This window comes from Mirounga leonina, unplaced genomic scaffold (genome assembly GCF_011800145.1).
Source record: "Mirounga leonina isolate KUSES-001 unplaced genomic scaffold, KU_Mleo_1.0 Mir_168, whole genome shotgun sequence".
Classification (NCBI taxonomy): domain Eukaryota; kingdom Metazoa; phylum Chordata; class Mammalia; order Carnivora; family Phocidae; genus Mirounga; species Mirounga leonina.
In genome coordinates, this window is record NW_023270426.1 from 66131149 (window position 1) to 66137148 (window position 6000).

Sequence of the window (6000 nt, forward strand, 5' to 3'; positions counted from 1 at the left end):
TATTAACAGCAGTCTGTTAATTCCCTCTGCTTCATATGTGAAAGGGAATATAAATGATTATTGATCTATTAATAGCAGTCTGTTAATTCCCTCTGCTTCATATGTGAAAGGGAAACAATAAAATGATTATTAATCTATTAATAGCAGTCTGTTAATTCCCCCTGCTTCATATGTGAAAGGGAAAATGTATAATGATCTCTGTTAAAATCAGAACCCATAAAGAAGAGTCCCCAAGTGTCTTTTGCAATAAATATCCAGGAATAAATTTTAAGGAAAAAAATGCAAGACCAATATGTGAAAACCTATAAAAATTTATTGAAGAACATAAAAGATAATCAGAGTAAATGGAGAGTAATAACATGGTTCTGAATGAGAAGAGTCAGGATTTTGAAGACATCAGTTTCCCCCAAATTATTCTATAAATCCATAGAACCAAACACAAATATCAACAAAATAGTTTGTGGAACTTGGGAAGTTAATTCTAAAGTTCACCTTGAAGGAGAAATATCTAATAATAGTCAAGAACTTATCAAAAAAGAAAAGTAATAAAGAATGACTTATGCTATGAGAATTCAAATATGACAGCTGTAGTAATATAAAGCTAGGGTAATTAAAATGACAATACATTTGTGAGGAAATACACAAGTTTTTAATTTAAAATAGAGATTCTAGAAACACACTAATGTGTATATGGGAATTTAGTATGATATAGATGTAGATGGTATTAAAAATCAATGGGAGGGGCGCCTGGGTGGCTCAGTCGTTGAGCGTCTGCCTTCAGCTCAGGTCATGATCTCAGGGTCCTGGGATCGAGCCCCGCATCGGGCTCCCTGCTTGGCGGGAGGCCTGCTTCTCCCTCTCCCACTCCCCCTACTTGTAGTCCCTCTCTCACTGTGTCTCTCTCTGTCAAATAAATAAAATCTTAAAAAAAAAAAAAATCAATGGGAAAAAAAGAAACCTAGAAAAATTTAATGCCATTTAGACAAAAATTCACGAAATATTTCATCTGTCTCATTTATGCAAAGATAATTCCAGATAATTTAAAGATATGCATATATATTGAAATACATGAAGGTAAAGATATCTATGTCTCTATATTTATCTATTTATATATATGAAGTATGAATTTACTAGGAGAAACTACAGATTAGTAGCTAATTATCTTGGGATGGTGAGCGTTTACCTAATAAAAATGAAGAATCCGGAAACCATAATATAAAAGTTAGAAATAGATGTCTATAAAAATATTTAAAATAATTATAAAAACAAAAGATTGCATATGCAGAGGGGAGAGAGATTGAGAGACAAACAGGGATAAATACTTGTCACAGATAACATAAAGTCTTGGTACCCATCATTAATCCCATAAATCCATCACAGATATAAATCAATAAGAAAAAATACAGAGAAAATGGGAAAATATATAAATAGGCAACCTCTAGAAGAATAATTTTGAAATTACAAAAAATATATATAAGTACATGCATTATCTCAGTAATAATAACCAAGTAAGTGTACTTGCTGGCCATCAGATTTGCAAAGAAAACCGTTTAGAATTTGATAATATGGAGAGTTGTTAAGCTGTGGAAAACGAACATATAGATCTGTTTTGCTCTGCATGTACTGCTGTGTAAGTGCGCGTGCTAACTGATTGCACCACTGGAGCTCCCATATAGATCTGTTTTGGACTGCTGACTGTCTTTACCAAAATGTATTATGTAATCTCTTCTGGCTGCAGAAATTCCACTGACTTTTAGGAGTTACAAGCAGTCACACGTATGTGAAAAAGTAGAAACAATCCATATTGCCACAGATAATACAAAAGTTAAGAAATGTAATTCTGTGGTATGGAGTACTATGAAACTTTTTTTTTTCCTTCAGTGAAATAATATTGTGTGTGTAGTATTGAATTATCTTTAAGATATTTTGAAAAGTGCATTAAAGCAAGTCACAGAAATACGTGTATAGTAGGATTCATTTATGTAAAATGGACACAGAATATGCTGTTCTCTATATGCATTTGTGTGTGAACGTGTGTTTCAACATACAGAATCACTTCCAGAAGTAAATGTATTTTATTTGATAATGGTTATCTAGAGGGAAAGACTGAGATTAAAGTAGTGGGGAGGGTTGTGTATGTGCGTGCGTGTGCACGTATGTGTGTGTGTATGTGTGTGTGGTAGTGGGGCTTGGCGGGGACTTTTACTTTATATTCTGTGTGTCCTTTTGAATTTTTTTAAACTTCAAATATTTATCACATTTAATGCAATTTTTAAGGGACAATTTAAAAAGTGATAGCTGTTTACCATTGTTGGCATGCAAAAACATCTTTTCTTTTTTAAAGAATTTATTCATTTATTTGAGTGAGAGAGAGGGGGGGCAAGCAAGCATGAGCAGAGGCAGAGGCAGAGAGAGAAGCAGACGCCCCGCTGAGCAGGGAGCCTGGCAAGGGGCTAGATCCCAGGATGCAGGGATCATGACCTGAGCCGAATTTAACCGACTGAACCACTGAGCCACCCCTCAAAGACATCTTTTAATAGAAGAATAAACAAGAATGTTTTGGACCTTGTGTAAAGCAGATAAAAACACCCTCTGTCTAAAATGCAAAGATTTATTTTTGAGTTGTCAGGGTCAGATATGAGGTGCAGATCTCAATCTGGCATTTTAGTTATTGGTTTAACCTGAAAGTCCTGACTGTAGGCAAAGAAAAAAAGCTGCCAGGGTTTTTTCTCGGAGTGATGAAGAAAGATCAGTGACACTCCCTCTCCATCTGCATTAGAGCACAGAGCCACAGGAAGGACACCACAGGGCAGCCAGGGGTCTGAGAGCTTTTGTGCGCCGCAGCAGGAACTCACAGCCATGGCTTCATTGTGTTTGGTCTGAAAAGCAGAGAAAATCATCAAATTGCCTGAATAGAGGGAACATTTTTATTGAACCATCTACAGGGCTAAATTAATTGAGCAATGGAACATGATAGTTCAATAGGTGAGATTATCAAAAGAAAACTGCCCCCCTAGGGCAGAAGCCCCAGATGGGTGCCTGAGGGTTTCTGAGAATGGCGATTGCTGCATGATAAAATATAATTGCCCCCTATTGTTACATTGCCCTTTAATGAATCCCATCCTGCACCTAAATATGACAAATAGGAAGGGATGGTGTGCAAAAGGATTGATAGTTACATCTGATGTTAAATCAGATGAGGCTACACAACTTTGAAGAGAAGCTGTCCTTTGTCTTGGAAAATCTAAGAATCCTTTCTTGATCACTTCTGTGGGATTTTTGATTAACATAGAACTTGAAGAATGTATTTTATTTCAAATGACCCAAATAAATGAATAATCTCAGAAAAACAATGAACCAAAAGCTGTTTTTTTTTAAGGATTTTATTTATTTATTTGAGAGAGAGAGAATGAGAGAGAGCACATGAGAGGGGGGGAGGGTCAGAGGGAGAAGCAGACTTCCTGCCAAGCAGGGAGCCCGATGCGGGACTCGATCCAGGGACTCCAGGATCATGACCTGAGCCGAAGGCAGTGGCTTAACCAACTGAGCCACCCAGGCGCCCCCAAAAGCTGTTTTTATGAGGAAAACATACAATATTAAATATGAAGGAGCTTGGCAATTTATTCATTCCTTTAGTAATTGACCAAAAATTTGAGTGCTTACTAAAGGGCCAGACAAAATGATAGAAGTTGTCATTTAAGAGAATCACAGTTTTTATTTGGTGCACAAAATTCTTAATGTTTAATATTTAAACAGCTTAACTCTCTATCAGCTAGCTTGCTTCCAGTTAGAAGGAATTGGAAGCTCAGCTCAAACTGGCTTAACCAACAATGGCATTTATTGATTCACACATATGGAAATCCAAACATAAGGCAAGCTTCAGGGTTGATTTAATCTAATGTTTCCAGTGCTGTTTCTTTGTGATTCTCTAGACTAACACTACCCAATGGAACTTTCTGCAATAACAGAAATGCACAATCCAATGGTTGCCACTAGCCACGTGTGACTATTGAGCAGTTAAGAACTGCCACTGTCATTTAGGAAATGAATTTTTAAGTGTATTTAATTTTTAGTAATTTAAATAACTAGTAAAGCTAGTAGCCATCATATTGGAAAATGCAACTCAACACTCTGCCCTCTTGCACAGTATGTGACAACATCATCCACAGCTTTTTAATATATCAGCTGCAACTAATTACACATGAAATCATTCAGATCAAAGCAAGGGATAGTTATGAGAGTTTCACCCAGAAGAGCAAATATCTCCTTTTCAGAATACATTGACTAAAATTAGATCACAAGTCTATTCCTGAACTGATCACTGGAAGAAAGATGATATAATCATTAGTCCTCCTGAGTTTATTCCTGTTACAGAAATAGGGTTGGCTTCCTCTGGGGTCCACAGGCTTGGGTGGGGCGGGGGGGATGGATGACACCTCAATAATATCTGTATTTGCATAGTGGGAGGAAAAACAAATTGGTTGCTGGGAGGACAGCTAACTATACCCTCCTCACTTTTTAAACAGCAGTTTGAACCAACTAGTCAAAATGAGATAAGTGTCTGTGTTCTAGTTTCTGTTGCTGGATCATCCCTAACCTTGTTATTCTATCATTAGCCAAAAGTTGCTAGAGAAAAATTGTCCTTTAAAATTTTTTACCCCCATATTTGGTTGGTTGCTATTAGTGACCATGAGTTTCCGCTCTTCTAATATTTCTATGGTCCAATTTCTTGTCCTAGTAGTCAAAATAAAGTATCTGGAACTGAATTCACAAAAATCACTGAACTCTCAACACAGTGTCATAAAGCTCCTGCTGTCTGTTTTGGTGCAGCTATACTTAGCTTCTTGTATTTGTTCACCATGTTCTCTATCAGCTCAAGTGTCTCAGAATCACGAGAATTCTCTCTGCATGCAACTCCTTGCCACCCTCCAGGTCTCCACTTAGACATCTCTTCTTCCAAGAAGGCTCCCTTGATCCATCCACATCTGGGTTAGGTACTCCGTTTTGTGCTTTGATAACATTCCATGCTTCTCAAATCTTAGTCATTTTCATAATCTATTGTTTTCTCTATTTACTTGTCTTTATCTTTGGTTGTACTGAAATTCTACCAGGTCAGAGAATTTGTCTTGTTCACTTGAATATCCTTAATGTCTATCTACAATATCACAGGCATGTAGCAGGCAATCAACAACTATTTTGAATTAACAAATGATACATGCTGAAGAAATGAGTTGGTTAATAAATGAACAGGGTGGGTAGTCCTGTACCTATCATACTACATCACATAACACATATCTTTTTAATTCTAAATTTTTTTTTGTATGCACATATATACTCATATAGAAAGCTTCAACTACCTGTACTTTAATAGTTAACATATTCTAAAAAATATATATATATTTTTTTCCGAATTAAAGTTGCCTTGCTAGCTTAGTTCCTAGTTTTTGGTTTACCAACATTGACGGACTCTCTTGGTTTAAAAGTTTTATGGGACCTTGACTGATATTTTAGGAATGTGAAGAATTTCATTTTCAGCATCTGTATGCAGCACAGTAAGTAAAAGTATTTCTTTTCAGATAGCTTATCTCATGCAATACGCTGGAACTCATTTGAGAAGTAGTCGAATCATTGAAGCAGACCTTGATTGATCAGATATAAAAGTTCTACAGTAACCCTTACTCTTTTTTTTTTTAATTCAGTGTAAGCATGCTTTTCATCATGGTTTGCTTTATACTGACTACAAAAACCCAATCCTCAGTCTCTCTCTCTCTGTACATCATTAATTAAAAGCTTTAAGGAGTTAAGACATAATACAGCAAAATAAGCTATGCCTTATTGTTACTTATCAGGCAGATCTGATGGGATATATGCAGTCTAGTATTCCCAGCAGAAGAAAACTACTACTCTTAAACCACTTCCTTTTTGGAGAGAAAAATTAATTTCTTAAATGCAGAAGTAAGAAGAGGTATTCTCCAACTTCTTATGCATATACTGGTATCG